The following is a 21,751-nucleotide window of genomic DNA, read 5'->3' on the forward strand; positions in this document are numbered from 1 at the left end:
CAGACAGGCTACAGAATGGGAGGAAATTTTCGCATGCTACACATCTGATAAGGGGCTGATAACTAGAATCTATTTAGAACTCATGAAAATCAGCCAGAAAAAAATCAAACAACCGTATCAAAAAGTGAGCAAAGGATATGAACAGAAACTTTTCAAAAGAAGATAGAATAATGGCCAACAAACATATGAAAAAATGCTCAACATCTCTAATCATCAGGGAGATGCAAATCAAAACTGCAATGAGATATCACTTATCTCCAGTGAGAATGACCTTCATTAAAAAGTCCCAAAACAATAAATGCTGGCATGGATGCAGAGAGAGAGAGAAACACTCCTACACTGTTGGTGGGACTACAAACTAGTTCAACCTCTGTGGAAAGCAATATGGAGATACCTTAAAGCGATACAAGTAGATCTACCATTTGAACCAGCAATCTCACTACTGGGCATCTACCCAAAAGAACAAATGACACTCTACAAAAAAGACACCTGCACGCGAATGTTTATAGCAGCACAATTCACAATTGCAAAGTTCTGGAAACAACCCAAGTGCCCATCAATACATGAGTGAATTAATAAAATGTGGTATATGTATACCATGGAGTACTATTCAGCTTTAAGAAACAATGGTGATATAGCACCTCTTGTATTTTCCTGGATAGAGCTGGAACCCATTCTACTAAGTGAAGTATCCCAATAATGGAAAAACAAGCACCACATGTACTCACCAGCAAATGGGTGATCAGCACCTAAGTAGACATATAGGAATAACAGGTAGGAGGGGGAGGAGGGGATGGGTATATATGTATATAATGAGTGAGATGCTTACCGTCTGGGGGATGGTCACTTTTGAAGCTCTGACTTGGGGGGGGGGACATTATATGTAATCTTAACATTTGTACACCCATAATATACTGAAATAAAAAACAAGCCAATGAATGTATTGAAAATCAAAATACACTCAACTGCATATGATGTAAAAGAATGATTTTGCTAAACATAGCAACTATATAATGTACCTCATTCCCTAACCATCAGCTTGGATACTGAGACTATTTTGTAAATCTGCAGAGACATGTCTTTTTAATATTTATTTAAAGGTCAAGAGTTTGCAAAGTGAGGAAATATTAAGGCAGAGAGGAATATGGTACCAATATTTATTAAACAACATATTGGAAACAGAAACATACCAGACACTTTGTATAGTACAAAACAAGCACCTTTTATCTCTACTAACCTGGCTTGCACGACCATCACTTCTGGTAACAGCAAAAGTCTCCAAACTGCTTTTCCTGAATCTGCTTTGTGCCTTCCCCCATGAAAACATCAGCTAGAATAATTTGTTGAAAATGTAAGCCTTATTATAACATTTCTCTCCCCAAACTTGCATTATTTTTCCCAAGTGGCCAAATTCCCACAATAACCTACAGAAAGGGTTTGTTAAATGAAAGAATCAATAAATCAACCACCAGTGAAACTTGGGTCACTCAATTTATGTAACGTGTTAGGTGTTAAATTGACATCAAAAGTAATCAGAACATCGGAAAACAATCTCCTATTGGAATTGGATCATGTGGTATGAATAAGGACTCTTTGGGAAGTTAGGGAGAGAAGTTTATGTGGGTTATAGCTATTTGGGTTCCTTGTGTAGCAGAGACTTAAGTGTTAGTTGGGGACATGGATGCCATAATCGTTATGTTTTTATCTAGATAAGCACAGGAGGGAAAACATAGCACACGCACCTGTATATCCTGAGTCCGTAGCTATGGTCTCCTTGATTCTATAAGATACATTTTATACCCTCTGTATCAGCTTAAACCATATATTTTTAACATAAACTGGTTACCTCTGCGAGCTAACAGTGCACTGATGCAGACAGATATATAGAAGATACACATGGTACTAATTAAAATCTGATCTGATGTGTCAAATTTATAGCAGTGAGAGTTTCATCATGAACACTGTAGAAAAAATTGAGCTCAGGTAAACTCTGTTATCTGGAATTCAATAAAATGAGAACTGATTATGTGGTATCTTTGCACATATATGGTATAAACACAACTCGTACTTTCTGTATTCTTTGAGATCCTGAACTCCTATGCGATTCAACAGAGAGAGATTAAGTTATGGACAGCATCATGAGAGTTTTGGGTTTATTTTATTTCATTCTAATTATTTGAAAATTGATAATTTGTGCACATATGGCAGCTTCCCCTTGATCTGAATATTGGATTAAATGAAACACCCTGACATTGCCAACTGAAATGATTGCACCTCATGAGATGGAGATGTGGAAATAGCCATGGGCCTTTCATGACAAGCTGCAATCATTCTGCACATTCCTTGGCAAAGAAAGAGACAAATTACTATTAAAGAGTGATTTTCAATCCATGCCTAACACTTTCACTAGCAAATCTTTGGTTTTAGACCACTGCATATTGTTTGCTTGGCTAACATCTAGAATAGATTGGTTGATTTCAGGCAATAGAATGTGATCACCAAAGTACATAAAGCAATTCAGAATAATGTTTTTTAAATATCAGAAAAGTTCTCATAAATGAGACTTTCCCAGTTTAGGTAAATATTACAGTCATGTTTCTCAAATTTTAGTTATTCACATAACCACATTTAATAACTCTACCAAATCTATATTTCACTTGCCCTATTCTTTGTCTTAACTTAGTTCATTTTATTTATGGTTAAATATATCATTTAAAAGGAAAGATGATATCACTACCAAATTGTAAATAAAATGGTACTATAAAATGGTACTATAATGGTACTATAAAATGGTAACTATAAACATAAATAAAATGAAACATTATTTTCAAATTTTACTTCTGAGTTTAGGACTGGGATCTCTTCAGCAAAAGAAAGATATACAAGTATTTGTGATGTGTTAAAATCTGCTACCAAAAAGATTGTGCATATGTATGTGTTAAACACCAGATTAAACAATTTAATTAAGCATTTAAATATATTTTAAAAATTGATATCTTTGCTACAAGACTTCTTGGAATCTTTAAAATGCTAATGAACATTGTTATTTTCCCAGAGGAGCATATGTTATGCAGTGTTTCACAAAATGTTTTGAGTGAGCATGAAATATTTTCTAGGTTGAACATAGAAGATACATAGTGCTTTCAACACATACTGGCAAATTGTGTTGTTCCTTTTGCTGTTTTTCATATTCCCTCATACTTCTATAATGATGCCTTTTGCTTCCTGTAAATGAGTTAGTCACCCTTTCTTTAATACAACACAAACTTTTCATCTCCATTCTTTACTCACAGCCTTTCCCTCACTGCTAGATTATTTTTGGCTGCTAAAATGCATCTCTTCTCTACACAAATGCACAAATGCCTGCACTCAAAATGGAAACATTCAAGTTTCCATCAACTTGTGAATGGTTAAACATGTGACAAATCCACATGATGGAATACTACTTAGCACTGAAAAAGACTGAATAACTCATATATGCTACAACATCAGTGTATCACAAATATTAAGTAACAAACAAACAAATGAACAAAAGAGACACAAAGGGCCATATATTGTAAGAGTATGTTTGCACAAAGTGTTCAGAAGAGGAAAATCTATTAAGACAGAAATAGATTAGCAATTGCTTGGACTATGCTAGGAGTGGAGATTAACTACAAATGGGTAGGTGGGATCTGAATGGGGTGATGGAAATGTCTTAAAATTGTTTGCATATGATGAATGTACAATTAGGTATATTTACTAAAATGCACTAAATTTTACATTTAAAATGGGTGAATTTTGTGGAATATAAATTCTTCCTTAATAAAATTATATAAAATTTCAGCTAGCCAGCCACCAAACCAGCCATCTATCTATCCATTGGTCCATTCTTCCTTCTAAAGATTCTTTCTCTCATGCCTCAATTGAAGGTGACCTTTCCTTGTCTTGGAAAAACATACCATAGTGTTTGTATATGTCTTAGATATTTTCATTTGCCTTTCTTGTCCGATATTCATTTGAATATTTGTATAATATTTTACTAGACTGTAAGTTTTTGCAGATAAACTATTCTGAACTAATTCAAGTGAAAATATATATTTACTGAATCTGAGTATAGGAAGCAAATTCTATTTAATGTATGTTAGCTGTAATAAAAACAAATGAATATATCCATTAGTGAGTATTATTTAATTACTTGTTATGAAATCTGCAGTTAGCCTTAATAAGTGATGCAATGCCTCAACACATCAGCCATTTATTGAAAGAATAATAATAGCAACAAGAAAAGGCAGCAACAAGAGCAACTGCCTTTACTGAATGCTTACTTTGGGCTGGCCATGGTTCTGGGTGCTTCTCATTTTGTAGATATTATTCCAGAAAAATAAACGGAAACATAGTGAAGTTAAGACAATTGTCTTAGGCCTGGTTCCCTAGACGCAGAGCTTGAGGCAGGATTCATATACACATGGCTTATGGAGGCAGTGCTCTTAAGGGACACTGGGAGTGAGATGCAGAAAGATAGAAGAAAAAGGTATAGGAGTTAGGATGTTCCAGGGGAAGTCTACTTTAGTCTGAATCAGGAGTCCTCAAACTTTTTAAACAGGGAGCCAGTTCACTGTCCCTCAGATCATTGGAGGGCCATTGGAGAGTGCGGGCACATTCCGCACATGCGCACTGTGGGCCCGGACAAGTCGGCTGCTAAGTAGGACAGGCAGCGGCAGCAAAAACACCCAGAGGGCCTGATAAATGTCCTCGGCAGGCTGCATGTGGCCCTCGGGCCACAGTTTGAGGACCCCTGGTCTGAACCACGGAGAGCTCTGGAGGATAAATAGGAGAGTAGAGTCTGTCCTGCTTTGAGACAAGGGAATGGGAGTTAAAGATACCAGTCCCATTTACTCTGTGTGTGTGTGTGTGTGTGTGTGTGTGTGTGTGTGTGTGTGTGTGTGTAACTACCACGTACCTTGGCTGCAATCACCCAAGGGTAGTCCTTCAGCGAAGGCAACAGCTGTGAGCCCATAGTGAGTGCCTACCCCTGGCAGATGGACACACCCACAAAGAAAAGGGATTCTAAGAGACTTGAGCAATCTCCTATAGCATCTGCAACACATGTTGGTCCAAACCACACATATGGTAAGGGAAATACCTCAGATTCAAACTCCAATATTTCTAAGGTCTATAATAGTGCTTTCAATCCTCCACCTTTTTTTCTTCAGTGCTACATTTTGGTATGTTTTGATCTTAAAACACACACACACACACAAATGCACAAAACTCCCCTGTGATTGCCTGGGGATGGTAACTCTGTTGTTATCTTCTCTATGGGATTACCCGTGGATGATTGCAGCCAAGGTACATGGTAGTTGATCCATGAGCATCTATTTTTAAATAAAATACTAACTCAAAGTAGGATAACAAAGTCAAGCCTGTTTGATGCCCTTCTTTAATCTCACTTTTAATGAACAGATAAAAATGTGTTGTAATTACATGCATTATTTAAATAGTGTCTGAGGAACTTGGAGGTTGCTTGAAAACAGTTGATTTCTTCCAGCATTTTAAATATTCCCCACTCCATGACTTATTTAGACTAACATATTTACATTCTCTATAAATAAAGATTTTCTCAGAACCTCAGTTCGAATAGTATTTAAATCAACACATGTTCCGAATGTATCAGTCTGAATTTCTGAGAAATTACTGTATATTTTTAATTTGCATTCTGTCAGAGATAAAATTGGAAAAACAAGTAAAATTTGATATTGGGAAGCAATAAATGAGGCAACTACAATGCCAAGAAACTACTAACGAACAAACACACAAACAAAAATCAAATTATGACATGATGCCCATCATATAGCACTACACAGAGGAGGGAATAGCTTTGTTCTAACAGTAGCATGACTTATTGCACTAATAAAAGGACCATTTATAGGGAATGACACAAACTCTAAATGGAAATTCCTCGCCAGAGCTCTTGAAGCCTGTGTTTATCCATTTCCATCCTTTGCCCGGGTCAGCCTCTCAGCCATTTAAATGCAGATATCAGGGATATTTCCATGTTCTCCACTAATCTTGGTTATCTATCTTTTCCCCTTATCTTCCCTATTTTGCCTATTTTAGAAACAGCCTCAAAGCTTTTAACTTTAGAATAAGTAGCCAAGAGATCCGAATACTTGGAGTCAATGGAATGTTTGGATGATATTGTGTGTGAATTTCACATAGAAAGTAAAATGTGACTCTGGATACATGCCCATGATAAGGGCACCACGCCCTGTTACTATGACACAGTAATTGATTAAGCAGGTGAAATTTAACATGGCTTGAGCATATGATGTTGTAGACGGTACCCCAAACTGACTATATATTAAGCCACAGCAATGACAAAATGGGGAAGTAAGGAGTATTGCTTTGGGAAAAGGTAAGTATGAGGCAGGCACTGATCCCTGGAAGTAATTTCTCTGAAAAGAGAATTCTTCATAGAGTGATGCATCTTAAATTCTATTTTAAATAATAGCCAGAAACATTTCTCCTCAATGAGAAATTTGCCCTAGGGACTCCTGATGTTTGTTGGAAACCTCTGTACATTTTTTTTTCCCATTCATTGGAAAGAAGGGAAGGGGGGTGACATCTGAGACATATGCTTGTGCTTTTCATTCATTATTTAATTTTCACAATGAGTCTTTGAAGATAAAATAGTGTCCTTATTTTGTTGGTAGAAGAACTGAGATTTAGAGAAATTAAAAAGAAAACAAAAAGACAAATACTAACACATTAACAAAGGGACAGAATGTGGAGTCAAATCCAGACCTTTTGGACTCAATGTTCATGTTCTTTCCACTCCTCCATGCATCCTGAAGTTTATACATCTCCCAAATGTGTTGTAGAGGTTACAAGGAAATAAATACTGTTTAGGGTTAAACATAAGCAGGCTGGTTTGTTTACAGCAGGATTATTCAAACTTTTAATGTGCTTATGTATATTTTGAGTCCCCAAGAAGGATCTATAGAACAGTAGGTCTAAAATCCCATGACTGTGGAGGCTTTTACCCTACAAATATTGCCTGACCTTTAAATTCTACTGCCAATATTTTAGAAACCACTATTGCTCCAATAGTACTCTCCAGCACAAAAGAAGAAAAGGGTGAGAGTTAGAATGCCTTCAGTTTTTCTTTCATAACCCTTTAAAATTGCCTGAAATGTTATGAGCTTACATTAATTTGGGAAATGAGAAAAAGCACCATTTATATGAATCAACATAATACTATGTATGTTCCCATTAGAATGTATTTATAAACATGAAAGAAATGCATATGTACTAAACAAAGTTTCATAGCTCTTATACTCATTATGTAAAGGCAAAAAAGAGTATATTCATATAAGGCCTGATGATTTTACAGTAACACAGCAATAAACAGAGTTATGTAGGATCGGGCACTGCTCTAGGTGCACAGTATACATGAATTCATTTAACCATTATAACAACCTCCTGAAACTGATATTATCTCTAGGTGAAGATGAGAAAACTGGGGGACAGGTAAGTTAATTTGCATCTCAAAAATCCTACTAGTGACTTGCATAAGCAAGCATGTGGCAGATCCTGGTACCTACAGATTTTCTACTAAATTTCATACTGCTAATGACTCCAATGTAAATCTATTTTGCAAGGGAGTCTAGATGCCTTTGGATGGCTTCTGTAACCTATGCAAAAACTAACTAGGGCTCTCAGTGTATTATTTCTCCTTGTTTAACTTTCTACCCCTATCTTCCTCTCATTTTGATTTCCCAATATATATTTTAGAAGAAAAAATACTATAACATTTAATTTAGTAATATGAAAGTAATTCTAATTTATAGACATTTGGCCAGCTTCCTTATCATTCAATTATAGCCATTTTTTTTTGGCACTTACTAAATACAGCTACAACAGATATAAGCATGACTTAGAAACTCTACCTGAGGGAAAGAAATAAAAGATGCTTGGGGTTTATGAGAAAAGACAGATGTTTGAATGTCAGAAGCTTTGTTCCACCAGTGTCAAGATCTATGTTGACTCATGAACAGCCTGTCTTGAGGTCTTTCTTGCTACTAAGAGACACACACACAAGTACATGAAGACCAGTCAGGTGGGACTATGAGCACAGCACTGGATCACAGTATAGCGACTCTTCCTCCCTACCAGATGATAACTGAACCTATAACTTGCTTGTTTTTCTGTGACACTTTAACCATATGCAGATGTATGCTTAGGCTACAGGCAAAACACATGGAAACTTAATATAAAATGAAAGAGTAACAAGTGAAAACAGAAACCCCGTCACTATTACAGAAAAAAAATGGGGTAAAAAAAGTGGACTAACTACTTATACTAGTTTTTGAAAAATAATTGGTAATTACTAAAAACTAATAAGACCAAATACTTACATAGTGTTGACCTTGGGCCAAGCACTGTAAGTGCTTCATATATTTTAACTTACTTTATCCCCAAAACCCTATGAGGGCAATATTATTATAATATCCTTTTCTTGATGAGGAAACCAAGACACAGAAAGGATAAGTGGGGGTCCAGGATTACAAAGCAGGTAAATGCTGGTGCCTGGGTTCAAACAGCCACTTGAGTGAACACTCTTGACCCTCACCAGGCTATCTGGGACACAATGTATAGCAAGTGTGAGTTGAGTGATTCCTCTTTGCAGGCAACTACACTTGATGTTGTGTATATATTAATTCATTAGTCTTCAGAGCAATGCTATTGAGGTGGATCTTATCCCCACTTGTTGATAAAGGAAGACTAAGATCAGATAACTAGCTATTGGCTGCGTCTGAATGAAAACACAAAGCTATTTGGATGCAGCACTGTGTGCTTTTTGGAGAAATTGTTTTAGGACCCAAATTCTGCAAATCTGCAGGTCATATCTTATTGACTTTGAATTCCAAACCATAGGATAAAAACCCAAAGTAGGTTTTATTTTTTCCTATGCCAAACTGCTACAATGTCAATTGAGATCATCCTAATATTCTTCTGTCTGTTTATTCAAGAGAAAAATATCCAGTAATGAAAAAGAAAAAAATATATATATGGTTCATCCCTTTGGACACATTTTATAAAATACTTTTGAAAGAAGAGAAAAAAATGTATGAGAAGCACTAAGGATTCCTTGCTGGAAAGCCATTTAATGGCATCTTTGCGCTGGTCTTAAATGCTTCTGTGTACTTCTTGAAGCCTCTCTCTATCATTCCTTTCCTTTGAATCTGTTCCCCATATTAAATAATTCTTGCCTAGGTTTTCACATGAATGGTGCCTAGGCAGATGCAATCAGACTGCTGCTAGGAAAAGAAAATTGAAGCTCAACAAGGGAGGGAAGCTGAGAATTGCCAAACAGCAGCAAACTCCCACTCTACATCCCTTCCTCACCCCACCCTTTCTCACATACCACATTCCCAGTCCAATTTTCCCTTGCAGAGGAAATAAAGCAAAATACATCAGTGGAGTGAAATGGGTTGTCCCTAAGAATCATAAAACTATACCTTCTCTTAGAAGGTGCAAAAAATGAGCTCTCCTTTTTCCTAGGCAAAACATCAATATTCTGGGTCCTTGGTAACTTCCTTGACTTAGGAATATTTATAGAGATACCTCTTTATCAACTATTCTAGAAATTGTTTGACTTGAAGTTGAAAAATGACTTCAGGGTATAAAAACTTGGCATTGGTCAGATGTTGATCCCGAATACTCTTATTTTTAAAGAATCAAAACCAACTCAGAAATCCTCAATTTTAAATTTGTTTCCTGGACCAAAAACATGTTTTTCATCTTACATTGATAAATTACTATGTTCCAAAGGGCATTGCTTTTATTTTCCTTTGGGGAAAAAATAATGTATGTTTTATATTTATATTCTTTTCCTTTTAAAAGTAACCTCTAAAAAAGTTACATAAACACATGCCAAAAAGGGACACGTTCGAAGAAGAAATGAAAAATGCCAGTGTGTGTATATACCCCCTGTGTGTAATTCTTTAATGAGATCATTACTTTGCATACTGTTTTGAGACTTGTTCTTTTAACTTAAGAAATATGTTCTGAATATCTTTTCAACACAGTGGTACTTGCCAATCTCATGGGACTTAGGGTGTGTGGACAGGAGAATTTATCAACATGCAAATGAAACACAGCTCTTGCTCAAACTGAATGAATTCAGACTGGAGGCATGGCCAGGGAAGATGGCACTGGTCAGGTGAGGGAGGAACCACGCCTAGAAGGGGCAGTAGGCTAAGACCGAAAAGAGGCAGCCAGGAAACCACATTAGTCATGACAGAGCCTTTGCAAGATCAAGCAATAAAGTTCATGAGTTAGTGAGCAACAACCAAGCAGAGGTAGGAACATTTTACTGTGCCCAAACAAGGGGGCAACCCTGGTCATTCTAAGCACTTTATATCTATGAAATATGCATTCTTTCCAGACAATAATCTATGAGCTAGATCCAGTTGAGGATTTTATAAACGAAGAAATAGAGGATCAGAAAAGTTAAATAATTTGCCTGAGATCACATAGCTTGTTAGATTGCAGTGAAGGAATTTTCCTTCCAAAGAAAGGCACAGTGTGTTCCACTTCAACCCACAGTCAAGCTTTATTCTTTATCCAGTGCTCTGTTTTTACAATGCCCCTCTTTTCCCTCTGTACATGTACACATAGTGAAATATAAACTCATCTCCTCAGGGACCTTCACAGGTGTTGGTACAAAAAAATCAAGAGTTCTTCGCTGAGCATAATGCATGTTAACTGATCAATCTCATGGATTATGCTTTCAGAGTACGTGCATGTGTGTGGAGTGTGTAAGTGTGTGCACCCACGAGTCTAGCATACTTTATACAGACATGTATTTGTGCACAAGTGTGTGTATAGATGCACATACAAAATTATATACTTCATTGATTTTAATAACCACTAAACGTACATTTTTTAAGGCAGGGCATCAGATCTGTGACGAGTAGATATCAAACTTTCCAAGAGCTAGTAAGAGATTGGTGGCTAAATGTTGTGGACACATAAGAAGTACACATACATCACCATGAAAGATACATGATAAAGAAAACCTCATTTTTGAAACTCAGAATATAAGCAGAAAATTCCCCTCCACACATATGAATTTTATTCTATTTGTGAAGGTATAGTACATAACTTCCAGGAATTCATCTATTGCTTCAAGAACAGACTGAGTTAATTTTCTTAAGCATTTTCACAATAACAAGAAAAGTAGTGTTTGTAACCATTTTGTTGAATCCTCTCTCTGAGCAATGATATTAACTATTTTGATTTATAATATGCCACTGTGACCATACCATTGAGAAATGAAGGTTTAAGTCATCCTTGTGCCTCACCACACAACCAGAGGACCTCCTTCCCATCTGGTTCAGTTTTGAGTCTCCTGTGGCTGTACCACCATACTCTAAGCTGCTATTTCTATTTTCACAAATTTGGAGGTTATACTACACAGATTCTCTCTAATATCCTTACTCGTTTTTTCGCATTCTCTCATTTGCTACTGAATTCTGCCCTTCTCTTCAAACATTTCTGATAAGAATGATCTTGCAGTACTATTAAAATATATCCCCCAAAATGTCTACTTTATCTGAGTCAGAAAGAGTCTTCTTTTAAAATTATGACCACAAATCTCAAATGGACACTCAGCACTGCCTGGCAATCTTCTCACATTTGCTCAGTAAATTCACTTCCCCAGGCTCTGATAAGACTGTATAATATTTTCTCTCTTCTCAAAACATCCATTACTCCCCACACCACAAATGCTTTTCATGTCACTATGCTTCACATTAACTGAGCAGGAGAAAGCAGTCAGACACAATGTGTCTCAGCTCCCTGTTATGAACATACCAACGTGCATGTCTGTATTCTCTGCTTTCCCTGATTTATAATATAGGGAAAAAGTGCCCCCAGTGCTACCAAGCCCAATTCCTCTGTAGCAGCGGGGACCTCAGTGGTTTTGTCCCATAGTATCCCCAGTACCCAGAAGTGTACCAAGTAGGAGCTCAGTAAATACAAATTCAATGAATAAATGAAGGAGTACTGATGAATATGAAAGGTTCCACCTGTCCTGAATGGGGAGGAAGACAAGAAGCAGTACAGACATTTCTAGGGTGACACTACATATCTGTAGCATACAGCAAGATAACCATACAGAAAAAAAATGACAAATAACAAATAGATGATGTTCACGTTTGCTGCATTTCCAGTCTTTGCCATACTTGGCTTCTTATACTATATCTGATAATTAATGAGCACATTTATAAAGGACTTGAACAGAGCCAGCCACCATCAAATTATTAGTCTTCACAACAATGACCACTTATATATGAGGAAACTGAGGCTTGAAGAGATCAAGTAAGTTGACCAAGGTCAACTTATAAGTTAAGTAGGTAGGATTCAAATCCATGTTTTTTGATGGGAAACCCATACTCTGTCCACTCAGCCACTTTGCCTGTCTGCCCCTGAGACCTTCTGCAGGTCCCAGTCCAACTGAGTTTCTAAGCCAGTTGTAGGGAACAGGACTACATTTCTCCTGAAGTCAGCAAGACCTGGAAGTGTCATGCTGTCAAAGAGTGCCATCCTCACTGTGTCAGGCATGAAGAGGTGACCACAGAGATAGGCAGAGAGACATAGGGACCCCTAATGGGATCTTTATATCTAGCTTCCTGTCTTGGAGGATTGGATGGTGCTTTCTGTGTCCTCAGATGTGAATTTTAATCATGCAAGAACAAACAAGAATTTCTATGATCACAAAAGGAGCAGATCTTACTTTCACCTCTGTAATTTGGGGGATCAGGGTCTATAAGAAAATCATACATACAAAATTTGGCATGGAAGTTAGTATTTATTTTGAATGGGAGTGGGAAGGGGCCCAAGCACTTGAAAGGCTCTGTAGCTTACACGTCATTTTTCTCAAGGTAATTGTGCCTCTGACCATGGCCCAGCCCTACCTGGGAGACAGAGACCTGGTGTTTGGGAATCTTTACTCTCTAGGCAGACAGCTTAAATTTGAATCATTGCTTGACCACATCTAAATGTATGAGCTTAGCCAAGCAATAGGAACTTTATGAGCATGTACTTTCTCCTTTGTTAAATTTTTGACTACAATTAGTTCATAAAAATTGTTGTCAACATGAATAATGCATTAAAATTTTGACCAGCGTACCTGCCATATGCTCAACACACTGCTCATTACGGTGTTGTTGGTATTATTAACAATGATGCCATCTTCTTGCTCACCTGCTCTGCAATCTCCCTGCTTGAGGCTCCACTCCTATATTCCTTTGATACCTCCTAAATGTTTCAATACAAGGCATTTAGGATTTGACTCTGTGTCTTGCCAATTGTGTATCCTCAATAGTGAAATCTGAGTCCTACCTTCCTGCTGAACCAAAGCTTGGTTCCCAACCTCACCAAGGTGATGTCATCATATTTTGGCATATCTGTCAGTTTCATCACAAGCCTTGTTTCTGCCTGTGCACCAGATAATCCCCCTTCTACCATTTTCCTGGGCATAAACCAATAAAACTAGAAAATAGTAATATGAAGAAAAATGTTCACAATATATTTTTAAGTAAATAAAGAGCTAGAATTCCTGTAACTATGGTTAATATGATTATTCTTACAGGGTTTTCCAAAAATTAGATACTATAAATATGTAAAACGATTAGCTTGTCACCTAGAATATAATGATTGCTCTATTGTACATGATATAATTATTACGGTATCTTTGCTACTAAATAGCATTGTGATTTCTAACAAGTCAATTAACCTTCCTGGGCCTCAATTTACTCATAAAATGAGGAGGTTGGACTACAGCTTCTGTGATTCTTGGTTTCAAAAGTATGTATATTAGTACAAATACCTGGTATATGAATGTATTATTCTCATCTCAATTTGGAATACACCCAATTTAGATATCTCTCTTTGAAACTGATATGTGAGGGACTAGGAGCTCCTCAAAAGAAAACAACATAGCCTTTCTTGTTAGCAAACTTACCTTCTCACCTCTACTGTCATATACTCTTCACTATGGCAGATGCTCAAGGAATATTCTTTGACGTTTCCAAATTCCTTCTCTAGTAAAGTCATGTTGAGACTTCACATTGTCCCTAAAGATGCAATTAAGAGAGTAGGATGCATGTCCCAGGATGTTGAGGCAGCCTGGTAAGAAGAACCAAAGACTAGACCTGCTACCATGTGGTAGATAGAAGGGTAGACCTAGCTTAACAAAAAAGAATGCATTTTTAGCTTGGGTCCATGGTAAAGATAAGTGATGGGAAGTACAAGTAGTTGTTTCTGATAAAGGAAATCTGACAAAAGGTACCGAATCCATGCCTTGTTAGGTGTCTGGGGTAGAGCAGAGAGGTGTCTGGGAGTAGACCTCATACAGAGATCAGTGCAGACAGGTATGGTGAGGAAACTGACATCTGGGTCTATAAAAGAAACTAGAGTCAGGGTCTGTGTAGAGACTTTCTATCCTAATCTCTCAGGGGCTCCTCAGTAACAAAATATGAGATCCAAAGTCCTTGCAATGGCCCTACATGAAGTCACCTTGGCTCTCCCTCCGTCCAGCCCATCTAGCCTACTACCCTGGCTAGTTCACTCTGCTCCAGCTATGATAGTCTGCCTGTGCTCCTTGGATATACACAAAGCACGTTTTAAGGCAAAGGTTTTTGTGTTTGGTGGTTCCTTTGCCTGAAATCCTCTTGCCCCAGACTCTACTGTGTCTCATGCACTCATTTCTTTAAAGTATTTGCAGGCAAATCAGTTCTTTAGAAAGGTCATTTCTGACTACCCCTATCATAAAGAACACTCTGTTTCTGTCCCCTTGCCATATTTTGTGATTGTATCTATCAAATAACAGATTATATATTCCTATATATTTCTTTATATTTTGCCTTGCTTTTCCAATAGCATATAGATTACACAAGGAATACAATTGTGTTCACTATTGGGCTTAGAACAATGTATGGAGTATAGCAGAAGCACATGCATTTAGTAAAGGAATGAATGAATGAATTCTGTTACAACTATTCTGTTTTCTGTACATTTTTGCAGCATTTATAATTGATGTCTTAAAGTTCATCAGATGAGCTTGCAAAAATGGAGGTTTTGTCTGTTTTGCTTATGGTTGCATGGCTATATCCCCAGTGTCTAGAACAGAAGCTGACACTTGGAAGTTACTCAATAAATGGTTTTAAATGTTGTTTACCATGAAAAAGTTCCTCTACTCTGGTTTTAAGAAAGGAAATGAATGATTGTTTTTTGACTATGGTAGCAAGTAACCATCAGAACCAGTTTTAAACCCAACCCCATTAATCAATGACAACTTCCCATTAATAACCATGCTTCAGAAAGCCTAAAGCCCTATTTAACATCAGCAATGTTGTGTTGGGAGTGACTGTATCCTACAAGTGCAACTCTCCCTTGTTTAGTGAGCAATGAATCACTTTTAGTTTTAGAAACTGAGTAGTAGTCTCCCTTCTTTGGATAGAAACATAATGGTGCCTGGCCATAAGTGCAAAACACACAAATAATTTATTATAATCCCAGACAGGGTTGTAAGCACATATAAAATGCCAACACATACCAATGCACAAAACAAACAGGAGAAGAAAGTGCTCTGATTATCCCAATTTAATAGATAAGAAAACTGGGGTACAGAGGGTTGGGGTACTCATTAAGGGCCATACAGCTAATACATATTAAAGCTGGAATTTAATTATTACTAAATCCAATTATTTTTGACGTCAGAGTCTATACTCCTGTGTCTACACTCTATGGCTTTCCTATAAAAACTGAAACACACAATGGTATAATTTCAGCAGCAAGATTTGTCTTACTGATTAGTCTCCTGATCTGTTCAAATGCTTTTCAAAGAATTGCCATTAACAGCCTGGAAAATGGGGTTGAATTTCAAACAGAGAGGTAACTGTAGACCTCTATGAGGTGGTGGTGCTGGACCAAGCAGTGAAGGAGGTGAAGGATTTAGCTTCCTGCATTTAATAATCAGAATGATAAACAACTAGGATAACTGCCCTTGTGAAAACATATATATATATACATATATATATATTAAACTTTGGCTTTCCATAAGTTCATCCATTGGACAACTGAACAGGCTACCAGGTGGTAATGACTCTCTACTACCAAGCTTATTTACACAAGTCAAAGAGGAGGAAAACACCTCAATTTATGGCTAGGTCCCTCAACCCAACAGTTCATTGGAGTAGCACCTACCTCTAATGATAAAGTGATGCCACAAAGCAACTGCATTATCACCTTTTTTAGCTATTGGACTTTAGAGTGATTGGTTCATGAGTAGAATAACAAGAAAGCTGCAATTTGAATAAGTATTTTTTGACACTTAGGCTGTGTTTTAACTTTTTCTTATGAGTATAACCCATTAGATTTTTCTTTGCAGAAAAGAGTTTGTTATTAACCAATAACACATCATTTGGAAAATCATTTTATCTCTCTAGGACTCAGTTTCCCCATCTACTAAATGATCAGTTGGGAACTGGTAATTTATGAATGATCTTTTATTCTTTGAAGCCTGGAGAAATCAGAATTTCCATTATGTGAATTATAGATGTATCTTCCCTTATTTCCCCGTCTTCCTCATTGTTTGGGGTCATTATCATAACTATGCTTTTACTAGCACCTGTACATACAACTAGAAGTAAAAAATATTGTCAGATTTTTTTAAACAACAATTTTTCTATTTTTATAGGCATGTTCTGTACGAAAAGTTTATATTGTATATGATGACTCTCACTTATCTATATATGTTTTGTTTGATTTTGAAATATGTATTTTCTGTAATCATAATAAAAGCCCTTTGGATCAATGCTACTATGAAGATAATTGGAACTAATCTATATTTCTTCACTTATTCCTTTCTAACCTTAAGCAAGCTATTACTCTCCCTGAACCTCCAGTTTATCCATCTGCAAAATAGAAATAACACCTACAATTTTGCATGGCTGAAGTGATAATTCCAGGGCTCAGCATATACAACCACTTTTTTTCACTGTTTGTCCTATACAGATTCTCAACTAAGCTAAAGTTTCTTCCCCCCTCCCTTCCACTCTGTTATCAATAACTAGAAACATCTGTGTTTCCTCCTCCTTTATACCTGCTGAGAAAGGCTGAATATGTATTTTCTGTTGATGACCATTGTGATCAAGCTTTGAAACCCAATTGAGTCTTGTGTTAAGCTCTAAATTAACGCCAGATGTACTTATTCCAAAATCCTATTCCCATATAGATCATCTTATCACCCTTGTCCATGCTCCAATCAGCCCACCACATACATCTCAGACCCTTTCATAAATAACCATCTTCCTGCATTCAAGATCTTGTCTTTTCACAGTAGCATCTTATATTGAATTTTCTCCTTTCTCCAAAACCACCAGCCCTTCTCTGTCCCATCTATTTTCAGCAATCCCACCTGTCACCCAAAGACGAACAAGATAGACACTGGGCTCAGTATGAGAATGAACATTTATATCTACTTTATTTTCAATTTTTATCTCAGATCCCAACTAAAGCCTGTACTTGATCTGAATGAAATTTAATGTCAGTTCATTTATGTTACAAGATTTTGTGTAATTTACAACATACGGCCTTTATAATATTCTTTACATTGTGTTTAAAATAGTACAGGATACATGTACTTATGCTTATTAAATAATGCCAGTGATTGAGAGTGTTTCACATATAGAATATGTTCAAAAGGAAAGTTTGTGGAAAATCAATAATGGATTCCTGATTTAATACTTTCTGCATTTCACATAATTATTGGCCATTGTCATCAATTTGTAATGTCTAGGAAATTAAAATTATAGAAACAGATATGGAGTCTGATGATCTGAATTGAGTTCCAGTTTTATGATTTTCTGGCCATAAGTAGCCTTGAGCCAAATTAATTACTCTTATAGGTCTAAGTTTCTTTACGTCTAAAGTACTATCATTTCTACCTCAGTACCTACCTCAGAAGATGGCAGTGAAGATTAAATAAGTTATTACTATAGCATACCATACCATGCCATACCATACCATGCCATACCATACCATACCATACCATGCCATACCATACCATGCCATACCATACCATACTATAATAGTGTTTAACACATGCCTGGTAGATAGGTAATCCTCAATAAAGCAATATATTTATATTACTTATAAATATTTCATTTTATGGATGAAAATAAGGATTATGTCAGTCAAGTAATAATCTAAAATCACATGACTCATAAGAAATGAAGCTGTGATTAGAATCCAAGCAAAATAACTTCAAATCCTCTGCACGTATTCTCTGAACATACTACATCTTCTTTCAGTAATCCCCTTTTACGCATTAATGTTCTTGAAATAAAGGAAAGAATAACCATAAGAGACTCTAAATAAAATTAAATGGTATAAGCATTCCCTTTATTCCATTCCTAGATGGTGTGAAAGATATCACTATACATTGTTTTTATCTTTCTTGAATATTATGGTTCAGAAAGACTTTTGTGATACTCCAAATACACATCAGCTTTGGCATACCATGGCATTTGGGGAAGCAGAATGCTTAGAGAATTAAAAAGAACTCCGCTTTATGAATTTCAATTAAGTTATTTGAGATGGAAATAATAGGCCCTCCCAGTCATCTCTATCCCTTTGGTCCTTATTAATCACCATGGTCTGGAAACACCATGGTGCTTTTCGGTTGGCCCATTTATTGACAGATCCAGCACCTCTATACTTCTGTCAACAGCATAGAATTAAGAACTTGGGCTCTAAAAAATCTGTGTGCATATAGCTAATACCTTGTTTAGAGATCTTGTGAGGAAGATTGTGTTATAGCATTACACGTGTCTGTTAAATAAAGTGATCTAAGTATAAAAGAAAGTTTAATGCTTATTCCACAAAGGACTAAGTTTATCAGTTGAGAACTTTATGTCCTTTTATCAAAGACAATTTCTAATAAAAGTGATATTTTTCCAAGCCATGTGTGTTAATCCATTTTTGTGAGGTTTTGATTTTACTAAGGTTGGTAGAAGGATGTTTCATTCTTAATTCAGCAACTAGTTCAGCATAATTTAATACATATTTGGATGAAAAGTAGATATTTTCACAGCCCAGTGTTGCATACAGAAATAATGAAATAGCTTTGTCATTAAAATTTTGATTCAGTTTCTCCCTGAAATGTATTAACAGAAAACCACTTTCATTTTTATAGCTCAAAAACAGGCAATTTACTGTTCTGAGGTTTTAGGAGTATTCCAAACCAGCATAGCTCTGGAGCTTCCTAAACTCCTTACTAAATAGAGAAAGTTCATGAATTTAAAACACTGGCCACTGCCATTGTGCATTATCCTCAAAACTTTGTTCAAGTTAACACTATTATTTGCATACACACTGACTTGGGGTTAAAAATAAAACTTATCAGTTTAAATCACCCCAAAAGTTAATAAATGAAAATATGTTGTGCTTATTTGTTATTGGAACTCTGTGTAAGTTTTTGAGATACTATATTACAAGGATGCCTGAAATAGCAGCACCAAATGTCAAATTCTAGAGGCTACAGGAAAGGACATTTCTCTATTCTCTTGAAATACAATGAGGTATGATGAATTATCCCACTGTGGAAGTGGAAGAAAGATTAGTTTAACAGTTGCACTGCATATCAATTCCAAAGTAGGCCATTGATTTCTATTTTATGACAAAGGATTTGTGCTATATAAATTATCAAATTTTAATTACCTGGTAGACTCATCGAATTTTTGAAATGGAAAGTTCCATGGAGATTATCAGTTCCAGTTTTCTCGTTTTAGACAAATAGAGAGGTAAAGTGACTTATCCAAGGTTAAAAAGCAGGAGAGTGGCAGAGGAAATGTAAGAATCTATGCTCCTACTATTGTTTTATTTCCTCACGTGAAAGAATGTCACTTGCTAAACGTAGCTCTTAGATCATAAATATATGGCATGGCTCTATGTGTAGCATAAAGTATTTTTGCATATCTTATATAGACTGGATAGAAGGACCCAAGACATTCACATACCCAAACCCCAGTCTACAGCAAAAAATGGGAACTCAAAGCATCAAAGATAAACAAGTACAAATTGTTTAGAATTTACATTACCAATTTATTTTGAAGTACATTTATTCTATACATATTAAAAACAAAGTAATAACTACATTATGCAAACATGGTATTTTATATAACCTTCAGAAAGTAGTGCACATTGCAAATGTAATAATACAAAAAGGAAAAACTACATTCTGAATGGTGCTTACACTGTAAAACAGTTATAAGGTTAGATGAAAAGGTTTAATCATTTAAGGAAAAAGTTCCCAATCATCCTCATAAGGTTTTTCACCTAGGTTCACAATTTTCTACTTAATACTCAAACTCTTTGATAGGACATTTGAGCAGACAAAAATAAGAAATGTGAAAGAAATTGTTATCTCCTCAACTTAGATATGTAAAATGGTAATGGAGGAAAGGAAATCCTATTTGAAAATAAATCTGAATGAAATAAGCATCAGGGCTCTCTTTTTTTTAAGAAATTTTCTGAAAATCTATGAAGATGCTACTTTGATATTAAATATCATTTATCCTTTTTATTAATTAAAGTTAGTCTGTAACTTTAGAGTGTGAAATTCTGATCTGTAAATCTAAACCATATTCAATGACATATATTAGTCTATTTATTAGTTTTATATTTCCAGCTAGCAAAGTATCCAATTAATTTCAATATTGTTTTGAAAGGCTTCTGACTCTAGGCTTCACTTTGGAGAAAAGTCATATACGGACTTCAAAATGGAAAGCACTACTGCATTCTGCCTCTATCAACTTGTACTAATTAAATATAATTCTTCTTTAACATGGTTATCAACATTTTACCATTTAAAATTACTTCCTAAAAATAACGGAAATCAGTAATGGACTTGTATTGAAGTTTCTGAGAGAGTACATTCTCTCCATAGTATTAGCCCAGTGTTGGCCTGGAAAAATGCTGGTATTGTAAAATATAAATTATGAAAAGGAAACTGTTCATATAAATCAGTATAGTTTAGAATATAAGTATTTAGGGAAAAGAAAAATGAATAATTTCCTGAAGGTTTAGCAGCCCTCAGAAGAAGGAAACACAAGTTCTTGTATGGGAGAGTAAGTGTATGTGCTCCTGAAATAAGCAAAACCAATACTAGAGTAGGTGTCGTCACAAATCCAGAATAGAAGCCCTCAACATAAGAGTTGAAAGAATGACCACACATACCCCATGAAATAAGACAGAACAAGTCACTCAACAGAGCTAGGTATTCTGATCATTATTCCGTATAACTGTCAGTCTCAGAATAAAAACCAGTACATTAAAATGGGATGTCCCAATCACATTTCCCAGGTAAAATAGCACACACTAATGAGCAGAAAAGCCAAATGAAGTTAGTGTTTTCATGACAATGTGCAAGCTAAAGTCCATTTTAAGGAGCAGTGATCACTTCCAATTCTAATATACCCTCTTTTTAGAACTACAAATGTTTTCCATCAGAGAGGGCTGCCAAAAGCATTCTGCAAACTTACTTTAAAATGAAACAAACACACCCACAGCTTTCCACCATCCCCCACCCCCTCCCCCCAACGAGAATTATAAATGTAGGTTTCTGGTAACCTACATCAAAGTGACACACTTTCAATTGATGGTTGATATTTGTAAGTGCAATCTTATTTATGTCACC

General features: G+C 36.0%; 1 protein-coding gene across 2 annotated transcripts in view; it reads right to left on the bottom strand.

Moving 5' to 3' along the window:
• Positions 1-21,751, bottom strand: part of KCNIP4 (potassium voltage-gated channel interacting protein 4) — a 1,096,218-nt gene that overhangs the window by 474,264 nt on the left and 600,203 nt on the right. The gene's annotated exons all lie outside the window — the stretch shown is intronic.

This window comes from Microcebus murinus, chromosome 3 (genome assembly GCF_040939455.1).
Source record: "Microcebus murinus isolate Inina chromosome 3, M.murinus_Inina_mat1.0, whole genome shotgun sequence".
Taxonomy (NCBI): Eukaryota; Metazoa; Chordata; class Mammalia; order Primates; family Cheirogaleidae; genus Microcebus; species Microcebus murinus.